Source organism: Arachis ipaensis, chromosome B3 (genome assembly GCF_059453495.1).
Source record: "Arachis ipaensis isolate K30076 ecotype BB chromosome B3, ASM5945349v1, whole genome shotgun sequence".
NCBI lineage: Eukaryota > Viridiplantae > Streptophyta > Magnoliopsida > Fabales > Fabaceae > Arachis > Arachis ipaensis.
The window spans coordinates 54256701-54270903 of record NC_142438.1 but is presented as its reverse complement, the minus strand read 5'-3'; the positions used below and the strand labels follow the sequence as shown (position 1 = coordinate 54270903).

Below are 14203 nucleotides of genomic sequence, written 5' to 3'. Positions count from 1 at the left end.
TAAAGTTGATTACTTGACTGAGAAGAAACAAAAAGATAGGATTTTAAAATTTAAAGAATGAACCTTTCTTAATAGGCAAGTAACAACTTGAGATTTTTGAATCAAAATATTAAAAGTTAGCAATGAATTCGAAAATATGGAACAAAAATAAGAAAAAGATTTTTGGGAATCATTTTGAAATTTTCGAAAAATATAAAAGAAAAATGAAAAAGATTTGATTTCTTGAAAAAGATAGAATTTTTACATTGAAAATTTGTGAGTGAAAAAGGGAAGGATATTTTTTTGATTTTTGAATTTTTTTGAAGAAAGAGAAAAATATAAAATTGATGCAAAACATAAAAATTTTGGATTAAAATAAAAGATGCATGCAAGAACACTATGAGTGTCAAGATGAACACCAAGAATACTTTGAATGTCAAGATGAACACCAAGAACTTATTTTTGAAAATTTTTAATTAAAGAAAAACATGCAAGACACCAAACTTAGAAATTTTCAATGTTGAGACATTAATAATTCAAAAATGCGTATGAGAAACAAGAAAAGACATCAAACAAGAAACTTTAAAGATCAAACAAGAAGACTTACCAAGAACAACTTAAAGATCATGAAGAATGCAATGCATGGATTTTCGAAAAATGCAAGAAAGAGATAAACATGCAATTGACACCAAACTTAAAAACTGACACAAGATTCAAACAAGAAACATCAAATTATTTTTGATTTTATGATTTTATTAAATTTTTATTTTCGAAAATTAATTGGAAAAAGAGAATTAAGGATTTCAAAATTTTTAATGAGAATTCCAGGAATCATTCAATGTTAGTCTAAAGCTCCGGTCCAGGAATTAGACATGGCTCACTAGCCAGCCAAGCTTTCAGTGAAAGCTCCGGTCCAAAACACTAGACATGGCCAATGGCCAGCCAAGCTTTAGCAGATACAAATCAGGCATACAATAGCTGAATTGCTGAAGAAGACAAAGAAGCTCTTCTCTTAAGGATAAGTGAAACCTCGGTCCAAAAGATTAGACATGGCTTAACAGCCAGCCAGGATTCAACATATCTCTTGAAACTCTAGAATTCCTTCTTAAAAATTCTGAAGAACATAGAATAATTTATATTTTTTTTTGAAAATAAATAAAAGTAAAAAGCTTAAAAATAAAATAAAATAAAATTACCTAATCTGAGCAACAAGATGAACCGTCAGTTGTCCAAACTCGAACAATCCCCGACAACGGCGCCAAAAACTTGGTGCAAGAAATTGTGATCCTTAACAACGGCGCCAAAAACTTGGTGCTCGGAACGTAATTCACACACTTTGTCACAACTTCACACAACTAACCAGCAAGTCCACTGGGTCGACCAAGCAATAAACCTTACGTGAGTAAGGGTCGATCCCACGGAGATTGTCGGCTTGAATCAAGCTATGGTCACCTTGTAAATCTCAGTCAGGCGGATTCAAATGGTTATAGAGTTTTAGTAATTTAAAGATAAATAAAACGTAAAATGGGATAGAGATACTTATGTAATTCATTGGTGAGAATTTCAGATAAACGTATAGAGATGCTTTCATTCTTCCTGAACCTCTGCTTTCCTGCTGTCTTCATCCAACCATTCCAACTCCTTTCTATGGAAAGCTTTGTGTAGGGCATCACCGTGGTCAATGGCTTCTTCCCATCCTCTCAGTGAAAATGGTCCAAGATGCGCTGTCACCGCACGGCTATTCATCTGTCGATTCTCGATCATACTGGAATAGGATTCGGTAATCCTTTTGCGTCTGTCACTACGCCCAGCACTCGCGAGTTTGAAGCTCGTCACAACCATCCTTTCCCCGGATCCTACTCGGAATACCACAGACAAGGTTTAGACTTTCCAGACCTCAAGAATGGCCGCCAATAGTTCTAGCCTATACCATGAAGACTCTGATCTCACGATCAGAATGCTAAGAGATACACATTCAAGCTTGTTTGCATGTAGAACGGAAGTGTTTGTCAGGCACGCGTTCATAAGTGAGAATGATGATGAGCGTCACATAATCATCACATTCATCATGTTCTTGAGTGCGAATGAATATCTTAGAGAAGATATAGGTCTGAATTGAATAGAAAAACAGTAGTACTTTGCATTAATTCATGAAGAACAGCAGAGCTCTACACCTTAATCTATGGTGTGTAGAAACTCTACCATTGAAAATATATAAGAACAAGGTCCAGGCATGGCCGAATGGCCAGGCTCCAAAACGTGATCAAAGGTTTAAAAGATAATCCAAAAATTCCACCATGTAAAGACAATAGTAAAAAGTTCTATTTATACTAAACTAGTTACTAGGGTTTACAAAGATAAGTAAATGATGCAGAAATCCACTTCCGGACCCACTTGGTGTGTGCTTGGGCTGAGTATTGAAGCTTTCATGTGCAGAGGTCTTCCTTTGAGTGCAGGGAGGTCAGAATCCAACAGCATCTGCAGTCCTTCTTCAACCTCTGAATCTGATTTTTGCTCAGGTCCCTCAATTTCAGCCAGAAATTACCTGAAATCACCAAAAAACACACAAACTCATAGTAAAGTCCAAAAATGTGATTTTTATTTAAAAACTAATAAAAATATACTAAAAACTAACTAAATCATACTGAAAACTATGTAAAACTAATGCCAAAAAGCGTATAAATTATCCGCTCATCAGGCGTCTGTGAGGTACATCCTGCTTCTGAAATTGTTGAGATGATGGCTTGGATCAGAGGTACCATCATATGGAGTCATGTCAGGAGCTTTGAAGTCCTTTGGGACTTTAGCTTTCATGATCTCTTTAGTGAATGGATCTTGATCTTTGTGGGAGTTATCTTCATGGTTGGAATGAGCAATTTTGGTTTTGAGATCGGCCTCGAGCTTTGCGAGCTTGTCCTCTAGCTCTCGGTGACGTCTCGCTTCTCTTCGGAGGTCTCTCTCAGCTTCCCGCTGATGTTCAGCATCCTGTTCGAGCTGTTTGAGGCGATTCTGCTGTTCCCGGAGAGCATCTAAAATTTTGGTGTTTGGAGATTGCTTGTCCCCCTTGTTTTGAGGTACATCCTTTGATGTAGCATCTGTATTTTTTAGCGGGATTCTTTCTTCCAAACCGGAGTTGTGATTGTTGTCGAGGTTGTCCACTATGATGAGGGGATGACTTCCAAGTTCCCCGGCAACGGCGCCAATATTCCGAGGGTTACCTGAAACTGAAGGTCGATCTCGGATGAGATCTGTTGTGGTGGCCGGAGCAGTTGCGTCTGACTTGTTGATCCTGGTAGAGCTGTTGATCCTTGATCACCGGAGGGTGGTGGTACCTGCAAGAGACTCCGATGCTTAAGTTAGCACCGGCTTTAAGCAGGTTTTTGTGTAGAATCAGAGTATGAGTTGTACCTGGGTGCTCTAGTATATTTATAGTAGTGTGGAGTGACCTCCCTTTAAGATAAGTTAGTTATCTTATCTTTTGTGGGTGGGTCCCCTTAACTTTGGCTAGCCGCCTTTAAGTGGGCTATGATCTTCTGCTTTGGGCCTACTTGGGCCTTTGTAGTGATTTGGCCGAGCTCTTTAAGTGAGAGGTCGGTGGTCATCCAACCTAAAGAGGTCGGACGTTCCTATCCGAAGTTAGCTCGGGCGCATAGCTCGACCCGTGGTATGAACACTAACCATCTTAGGATAGAATCAATGATGGATGACTCCCATAATTAACTACCTCAAGTCAGAAACACTCCCAGCAGACAAAAAAGAGGCAAAGAGGCTAGTACGAGAAGCTCAGTACTACACCATAATACAAGACGCCCTATATAAGAGAGGAATCTCTATACCTCTCCTAAAATGCGTCCCGACCTCCGCTACAAAGGAAGTTCTCGAAGAAGTCTATAGTGGCATGTGCGGCAATTACCTTGGAGCACGAGCCCTTGCTAAAAAGGTACTCCGAGCTGGTTTCTACTGGCCGACCTTACAAAGGGAAGCTACAGAGTTTGTCAAGCCATGCCCACCATGCCAGAAGCACGCTAACTTCCACATAGCTCCACCCGAGGAGCTCATCTGGCCGGGTTATATTGGCTGGGTTAAAACGGAAGTTATAGGACACCAAAGGAGCTTGGGCTGAAGAGCTCCCGCAAGTCCTATGGGAATATCGGACAACACCACACTCAACTACTGGGGAATCACCATTCTGACTTGCTTACGGAATGGAAGCAAGGATCCCCGTTGAGATAGAAGAAGGATCTCCTAGAATGATCCTCTATAATGAAGATACCAACTCTCAGGCTCAAAGGGAAAATCTCGACCTACTTCCAGAAGTCAGAGAAAGAGTCCAGATTAAAGAGGAAGCCCTAAAGCATCGAATGGCTCTGAGATATAATCGGAAGGTAGTCCAGTGAAGCTTCACCACCAATGATCTCATCTTAATTCGAAATGACATCGGAGCAGGTCGGTCAGGAGAAAGGAAGCTAGCAGCTAACTGGAAAGGACCATATCGAGTAATAGAAGTGCTGGGAAAAGGTTGCTACAAGGTGTCCGACCTCGAGGGACGAGAGTTACCCAGGTCATGGCATGCCTGTAATCTAAGAAGGCACTATAGTTAGAAAAAAATAAAAGATCTGGGGTCAAGGTGTACTCTTTTTCCTGAAAGGTTTTTTTAATGAGGCGCCAGGTCGAGATCTAGAAGGGTAAGCACCCATATCTATACACTCTTGTTCATATTTCTATCTTTTATTATTATTTGAATAAAGTTTTCAGATTCCCTAAAAAGTTTCCTACCAAGACGCATTAATCTAAGCTCATAAAATGCAAAAATTCATCATCCGATTACGAAGAGGTCGGCAAGGTGAAAACCAAATTCATCGTCCGATTACGAAGAGGTCAGCAAGGTGAAAACCAAATTCATCGTCTGATTACGAAGAGGTTGGCAAGGTAAAAACCAAATTCATCGTCTGATTACAAAAAGGTCGGCAAGGTGAAAAGCGTAAAAGCATATTAATGCAAGAATTTATAAAAAGTAGTCCATAAAAAGAGACCTGACGAGGTCTGACTAAAAATGGATTGCTAAAAATAACTTAAGAAGGCCCGACAGAGAAGTCGGACCAGTGAAAGGATCACTAAAAAGGGACAAAGACACCTCCAAAAGGTCCGAGCTGCTCCGCTATAAAGGTACAAGTCTTGCAAAAAAGACACTACCTAAAAAGCAAAAGCACAAGTCAAGACGGCGCTAAAAAGTCATCCAAATAAACTATAAAGAAAAGGTTCCTAATCAGAACACTACCTAAAAAGTTGTTGGAATGTGACTAAAAAGCCCGGATAATGAAGTCCTACAGGTCGAACGACAGAAAAGAAAAGGTGCAAACCACGATCTCAAAGGATAAGCCAAAAGGTTGAGAAACAACTTAAGGCTCAAAAGGGGAACAACTCCGCTCAAACAAAGGAAAAGGGCTACAAGGAAGTCGATGACTAAAAAGGTTCTATAAAGAACACTAAAAAGTCATCAGACAAGTCAGCCCCAGACACCAAAGGACGACCTCGCTCAAGCAGAAAGCAAGGCATGATCCAAAAAGGCCAAAAGCCCACACTGCAAAAGAGGTCAGATAGGAAAAATACCACACCTCTATAAAAATCCACAAGAGTTGCAAAGTGATGATGAACATATCAGCAAAAAACATAATCAAGCATTAAAGACTCAAAAGGCCATCCAAAAAGGCAGCCTCAGAGTCTAAAGTGTTTTGTGTTTCAAAATGAAGTTACAAAGAAGCAACCAAGTGTCACCATAGTTAACCATATAAAAAGATTACAAAAAAATAAAAGATTCAGCAGTCCACAAGCCGGACTATACAAAAACACAGAGATCATAAGGGTTCAAATTCTCCCCAGTAGTAGCATCCTTAGGAGAGGGAGGTCTGGTTACAAGAGGGACGGCATTGACAACCCCGTCTGGGCCATTCAGTATCTCCACATCAAAATCGTATCCAAGGGGAGCCACCTCGGCTGAAGGAGTTGAAAAGGCTGAAGCGGCAGAAGCTTTGGCTGACGGCACAGGAGGAGGACCCTCATCTTCATCATCAGGGGCAGGCACTATCTTGCCATCCTCTACCACATTATCCAGGCTAAAAAGAGTCAGGTCGAGCTCAGAGGCAAGAACTCGGACTTGGGCCTTCAAATTCTCATAGGCATCAGTCACACAACCCACCATGTGACCCTGAAGCTCGGCATAATTAGCATAGGCAGATTGAAGTCTTTCCCTGATCTCCAGCAGCTCACCATATGTGCGGGTATAGCTCTCCTTGTGTTTTTTCGCCGTTTCCTCAGCCAAGTTCGCAGCTGCCTCAGCCCTGGTAGCTCGGAACTTTTCCTTCTCCAGATCCAACTCCAGTTTAATTACCTTAGCATCAAGCTCATCCTTCAAACCCGTGATTCTGTCAAATTCAGACTTAGCATCTTCTATAAAAGCCTTAGTGGCACGAATGGGAGACTCTCTAACAATTTGCGATAAAGCCGCACCCATATAGGCCATCCGAACACTGTTGCGGGTGATGAAATCCAAGTGACGAATGATGGACACATCATCCATTAGAAGTTGGCCATAAGGAGCAATCTGTTCATCAACAAACCCCACAGCATCAAAATCCTAGGCATCCAGGTTATAAGGACTAATAGTCTTTTGCTTTTTCGGAGGGGGACCAGCAGTAGGAGAAGAGGTAGCACCAGAAGATGGTTGAACTAGGTCAGAAGGAACCATCCGGACCTGAGGGGTCGGAATGACCTTTCTCGGCCCAGAAGCACTCGAGGTCGGCTTCTTTGGAGGTAGTTGGGAAGACCCTTCAGTAGGAGTTTTTGCAGACAGATTCTCTGCAGCTGTCGCCTTTTTTGCCCTACGAAAGGCCTTCATGGAATCCGAGGACTTCACCATTCTAAAAAAGAAGCTGGCAAAAAACAAGTAAGAAAGGAGTAAATTAGCAAATAAACAAAAAAGGAAAGCTAAAAAGAAGTCGGCCACTATCCAGTTCAGCACAGAGAAGGGAAGGATCTCCCAGAAACCTTTTCGTGTCCAAGTAAGGAGGCTCCCCCTAGTTCTCCTCTAACACACCCACCAAAGCTTGTTCTAATTCACTCAGACTCTCTCAGGGATACTTGACTACTACTACTACATTCTCTTCCCAAGATAAAGGAAAGGTAGGTTCATTATTTTCATCTAAAAAGAAGGTTCGAGCTCCCTCAACAGCTCGGACCTTGAAGTAATAATTCTTGAAGTCGTGAAATGACTCTTCATACATCGAAAATACTTTCTTTCCTTGAGTAGCTCGGAAAGAAATCCAAGAGGCTTTCTTCTTAGCTACCCCAGGCTTGGTCAACACAAAAAGATGAAGAAAGAGAGTTTGGGTAGGTCAAACACTCAATTCTTGACACAACAGCTGAAAAATCTTTATGAAACCCTATGAGTTCGAATGGAGCTGGGAAGGAGCCACATTACAAGACCATAACAGGTCGGTCTCAAAAGCAAAAAAAGGGATGGTGATACCCAGCTGACTAAAAAAGTAGTCATATGCATAGAAAAAGGGACGTTCTCCCTGAGTTAAAGAAGGAAAACAAACCCTCTCCTCAGGGTCAGGCGACACCAATTCATAGTTCTTCTCATCATCTCTATTACTACAAATCCTATGAAATCTCCTAAGTCGTACACAATACTCGGGGTCAGCTACAGTCACACACATAAGAACTATCGAATCCAGCCTATCGGCCATACCAGCGGGAACTCTCGAAGACATCTCAACAATATTTTTTCAGGAAGACATAGGCCAACTACCCCTACAGAAAGAAAAAAAAATTGGATTACTACCAAACAACTCGGGCAAATAAGGAAATAACTCGGACAATAAAAAACAGCAAGTATCAGATACGGCAGTAAAAGGGAAACCCCAGGACTCACACCAAAGTCCAGGGGCACCCTTTGGAGGCAACAACAAGGCAAGAATTCCAAAAAAGAAGTCGAAACAATTTATGCCCTAAACACCTCCTAAAAGATCAATTCTTCCCTGATAAGCATCACCCATATAAGCAGCAAGAAAGCCATCATCATCAACAAAAATCATCAAGAAAGCTACAACCCTTTTCTACCAACAATTCAACAAAAACTAAAACTTTGGGCAACAAGATGTCATGCAAGGATGAAAACAGTGACAAGCAAAAAACCCTACAAAAAAAGCAAGATTACCAGAAAGAACACATTTTCCCCAAACAGAAGCAGCAAAGAAAAAGTCACAACCAAACAATCAGACACAAAGATGCAACCTTTTTAGAAAAAATCAAAACTTTACAAATAAAAGCATGCAGGAAATGATGATTATCAAAAGGAAAGAACAACTAACTTGCAGAAGAGAAGACGATAACGAGTGATGCCAGGGCATTTTGGCCAGTTTCACTGACCTTTTCTTTATGATTTTAAGGTAGTTTCCATGCATTTTCTTAGGAAATAAGCAAGTTTTGGGTAAATAATCACTTACATCTTGATTCAAACAAACATTGTGAATTTTACATGATTTCATGAGAATTATGCATGAATTAAAGGACAAATTGAATGATGCATGTCTCATAACTTGGATTAGAGCTTTGATGTACCTTATTGCTTGATTTCAGGACAAAGGAAGCATGGAAGAACCACGTTAGTAGCCACGTTAGTCTAGCTAACGTGACCACTAACGTGGAATGGAGGCTAACTTGTAACGTTAATGAGAAAAGTGATCGCCATTAACGTCTTCGTGAGCCATCATAGCCCACGTTAGTTGCCACGTTAACTATGTTAACGTGGAAGCTAATGTGGAAGAGAAGTAGAACTCCAACGTTAGTGGTAAAAGTAAGTACCACTAACGCTCCAAAGTGGCAATTATCCACATTAAGAGTCACGTTAATTCAGTTAACGTGAACTCTAACGAGGAAGAAAAAGATGAAGCCAACGTTAGTGACACTCACCTTTGTCACTAACGTTGGACCAAGCTCATAAGGGCCACGTTAAGAGCCACGTTAACTCAGTTAACGTGGATTCTAACGTGGGAAAGCAAGGAATGGCCAACGTTAGTGACACTCACCTTTGTCACTAACGTTGGACTAAGCCACTTTGAGCCACTTTGAGCCACGTTAGTTGCCACGTTAACTCAATTAACGTGGAAGCTAACGTGAAGGAGAGAATGATGAGCCAACGTTAGTGACACTCAGCTTTGTCACTAACGTTGGAGATGGCTATCAATACCACCTTAGAAGTCACGTTAATCTAGTTAACGTGAACTCTAACGTGGGAAGTAGGGGCGTTCTAAAGCGTCAGTGACAAAGGTAAGTGTCACTAACGCTCTCGAAGATTTGGCAAGCCTATGTTAAATGCCACGTTAACTATTCTAACGTGAACTCTAACGTAGGGAGAAAGGGGTACTCTCAACATTATTGAAAAAGGTAAACCCCAGTAACGTTTGCGAAGGGCCAAGGGTCGATGTTAGTGGTCACGTTAGTGCCACTAACGTTGAAGTTAACGTGGACCACTTTGGGTTAGGAACGTTAGTGAAAAAGGTGATTGTCACTAACGTTCTCAACCCACATTTTCACTTAACGTTAACACCACTAACGCCCTAAGCTAAAGTCCCTGCCTACTTCACACTTTCTCTGCAAGTAAAGCTGAGCCCACTGAAGAAGATAACTGCTTCAACTCAAGATCCAAAGGCCCATATCCAAGACTTGAAGAGCCAACTAGAAGATGAGAAGAATAGTATAAATAAGGAGAGCTTTGAACTAGAAAAGAGCTTTTGGCATTATTAGAATTACTCTCTGTATTTTACTTTTTCTGCACTTCTAGTTTAACTTTTAGAATGTAGTCTCCATTTTTTCTTTCCATTCCCAGAGCTATGAACAACTAAACCCCTTTCATTGGGTTAGGGAGCTCTGTTGTAATTTGATGGATCAATAATAGTTTTCATTATTCTTCTTCTTTCTTTTCTCTTGATTTTACTAGAAAGCTTTCAATCTTCATCCAATTGAGTAGTTATCTTGAAAAAGAAGCTATTCATACTTGGATCTCTTCTAAACCTTGGAAAAGGGATGAAGAGATCATGCTAGAAATATTTTCTCATATTGGACCAAATTGGGGTTTGGGCGGATATGGTGACATATAATTCTCCCAATACTTTGATTTGGAAATACATGTGGTATAATCAGTTACCACACTTCATCTCTTCTCATGAGCAATTAGACCAAGGAATTGGCTATTGATCTGATTTGAGAGATTGAATTACCAAGGAATTAGAATTCAATCACTTAAGATTGCCAAGGAGATCAATGAATGCATTGATTGAGGAAGAGATGAAAATGAACTTGATCCGGAGAATGCAACATCTCCTAAGCCCAATGAATTCCCCATTTCTAATCTTACCCATTCTCTTTACTTTATACCATTTACTTTCATGCTAAACTTCCCTTCCCCATTTAAGATTCTGCAATTTACTTCCCGTCATTTATTTTCTGCTATTTACTTTCCCGCCATTTAATTTCCTGCAATTCTCAACTCACTTTCTGCTTAGCTCAACTAGAACATTCTTTCAATTAAAGTTGCTTGACCAATCAATCCATGTGGGATTCTACCTCACTCTTTTGTGAGTTATTACTTGACGACAATTCGGTATACTTGCCGAAGGGAAAATTGTTGAGAGACAAGTTTCCGTGCATCAAGTTTATGGCGCCATTGCCGGGGATTGATTTTGTATCAACAATGATTAAATTGGTGGATAACTAGATTGAGCATTTGTTTTTATTTTGTTTGATTTAAGTTCATTTGAGTAATTTACTTTCTGTTTAGCTATTTTCTTCCCTTTCCCCTACCCATTTTCTTAGTTGTTTACAATTCAGTCACTAACCCACTAACTGTTTGATATATTACATCACTCACGCTAACAGCATTTCTGTAGAAATTACTGTCTGCACCTATCCTTCTTGCTTGTGCCTTGTTGGTTGTATGACAGGTAGAAGAAGCGGGGCTTCAACTTCCTTTGATTCTGAACCTGAGAGGACCTTCCTTAGATTAAGGAGGGAAGCAAGAGGAAAGAGAGTAGTTGGCGCTGAGGAAGAGGAAGAGTACTTTGAACCAGACATGGATGAGAATATGGAGAACCATCATGAAGAAGAGGCTCACAACCATGGCAGAGAAGGTCCAGCGCATCAGGCTGGACAAGAGAGAAGAGTTCTGGGTTCTTACATCATCCCAAACCCAGGAAACTGTGGAAGTAGCATCCAAAGGCCAACCATACATGCCAACAACTTTGAACTAAAGCCACAGCTCATCACCCTTGTTTAGAATAATTGTTCATTCGGAGGAAGTGTCCAAGAAGATCCCAATCAATATCTAACCACCTTCCTGAGGATATGCGATACTGTGAAGTCTAATGGTGTTCATCCTGACACCTATAGACTACTTCTGTTTCCCTTCTCGCTCAAGGACAAAGCATCTAAATGGCTGGAATCTTTTCCAAAGGAGAGTTTAGCAACCTGGGAAGATGTGGTGAACAAGTTCTTGGCAATATTCTATCCCCCTCAACGGATCAACATGTTGAGAGCTGAGGTACAAACATTTAGGCAGCAGGATGGTGAGACTCTATATGAAGCATGGGAGAGGTTTAAAGACTTGACAAGAAGATGCCCGCCAGATATGTTCAATGAATGGGTGCAGTTGCACATTTTCTATGAAGGCCTTTCGTATGAATCAAAGAAGGCAGTAGACCACTCATCTGGGGGATCTCTGAACAAGAAGAAGACCATTGAAGAAGCCATAGATGTCATTGAGACTGTAGCAGAGAATGACTACTTCTATGCTTCTGAAAGAGGCAACACTAGAGGAGTGATGGAGCTGAACAATGTGGATGCACTGCTAGCTCAAAATAAGATGATTACCAAGCAATTAGCTGACCTCATCAAGAAGATGGAGAGGAATCAAGTAGCAGCAATCACCACTTCAGCAGCAACCCAAGAAGGAGTGAATAAAGAAGTAGAGGGTGATCAGGAACAAGTCAACTACATTGAGAATTCACCTAGGCAGAATCATGACCCATACTCCAAAACGTATAATCCTGGTTGAAGAAACCACCCAAACTTTGGATGGGGAAATCAACAAGACCAAGGCCAAGATCAGAGATGCCACAACCCCAACAACAATGCAACTCACCAACACTCCACACAGAGGCCATACCAACACCCACCCAACAACACTTCTCAACATCCATACCAAAGTCAAAATGGCCCTTCTCATCCTTCCAATCTCAACTCTCCATCATCGGAAGAAAGACTATCAAGGATTGAGACTCTACTTGAAGGCATATGCAAGGAGATTCAAGATAACAAGGTGTTCAAAGAGGAGGTGCGAGCCAATATCAAGAATCAGGGAGACACCATCAAGAGGCTGGAATTTCAAGTGGGATACCTATTTGAGAATATTCCTAAACCTACTGATAGCTTCCCAAGTGACACAGAGAAAAATCCGAGAGGTGAAGCAAAGAAAGTCAGATGGGAAGATTGCAAGATGGTTACTATAAGTGATAAGGAGACTGAGGAAGAGCCGAACAAACCATCAGAACAACCTGAAGATACATCAGCAGGAAAGTAGGAAGATAATCATCAAGAAACCACAATTACACCGAAGGAGCTGCTGAGACTCTATGCACCCTTTCCCCAATTACTCAATGGTGGTGTAGAGAAGAGAATAGACTCAAGGTTTCTTGACATATTTGTATCTCTCCATGTAAACATACCATTCATCAAGGCCCTCCAACAAATGCCCTCATATATTAAGTACATGAAGGAGCTGCTGACTAGGAAAAGCTCACTCAAGGGAGGACAAACCATAGTAATGAATAAGGAGTACGGTGCTCTTATTCAACCAGAGCTGCCTACAAAAAGGAAGGACCCAGGGAATTTTCATATCCCCTGTGCCATAGGAGAAACAATGTTTGATAAAGGACTCTGTGATCTGGGAGCAAGCATCAACTTAATGCCTTTATCCCTTATGAAGAGGCTGCAAATCAATGAGCTGATGCCCACAGACGTAGTCATCAGGCTGGCGGACAAAACTCAAAAACAAGCAATAGGAGTGGTTGAAAACGTGCTGGTGAAGGTTGGGAACTACTTCCTTCCCACAGACTTTGTCATACTGGAAATGGAAGAAAGTCATCTTTACCCAATCATATTGGGAAGACCATTCTTAGCTACAGCCAGAGCGCTCATAGATGTGGAGCGCGGAGAGCTAATACTGAGGGTACATGACGAACAACTCACCTTCAATGTCTTCAAACCCTCACAAGAAGCAAGTCAGGAAGGCAAGGAACTAAGGACAGAGCATGACAGAGCAATGGTGGGAGAAACAAGCATTGAGGCACAAGCTATACACTCAGGAATTCCTTTGGGTGATGAACAAAGTAATCAGCAGCTGTCACAGTTAAAGGAAACTCAAGTGGAGCCAAAACCACCAGAATCATATGGGACCAGCAACAAAATCCCCCTAGGAAAAGAGACCACAAAGAGTAGGATAACAGCAAAAGAAACAAAGAAGAAGATACCAAGGAGATGGAGGAACAAAAGATCCCTACAGAAGATTTCTCTCCAGGGGATAAAGTGATCTCAGCTTACTTCCTAGATATCCCACCTCATCTCCCCACCATCCCATCTCAGTTACCTAAGTTTTTCACCATCAACAAAGTTCTCTCCCTAGAACATATAGAGATCATTGATGAAGCCAATGGACATAGGTTTACTGCAAGAGGGGAAGATCTGAGGCATTACCAACCACCCTGACAAAGGAAGAACGTCAAGCTAGTGACGCTAAAGAAGCACTTCATGGGAGGCAACCCATGTTTTACATGCTTTTAAAGTAGTTAATAAAGCAAGGTTCATGAATTTCAAATCAACTTCGACAGGCACTTGAATGAGCCCTTTTGTGGAACATATAGTGAAGAACAAGTTTGGTGTTCAGGGCACACTAAGAGAACATAAATGTAACCCATATCATATCACTCTTAGAGCCTTGAACAAATCTTTTACACCACATAGCACCAAACTAAGTTTGGTGTCGCCAACATTGTATACATGGATATTCAGTTAGTCAGTTGGTTTGCACTCATGAACAGCACTTAGTAGTTAGAAACAAAAACTTTAAAAAGTAGTTATTCTCTTCTTTTTTAAAATTTTGCCACCACTT

General features: G+C 41.0%; 1 non-coding gene across 1 annotated transcript; it reads right to left on the bottom strand.

Moving 5' to 3' along the window:
• Positions 1-11563: 11563 nt before the first annotated feature.
• On the bottom strand, positions 11564-11670 carry LOC148570674 (small nucleolar RNA R71). The gene has a single exon (XR_015907883.1). It is a non-coding gene; the product is annotated as a small nucleolar RNA R71 (small nucleolar RNA).
• Between the last annotated feature and the right edge of the window lie 2533 nt (positions 11671-14203).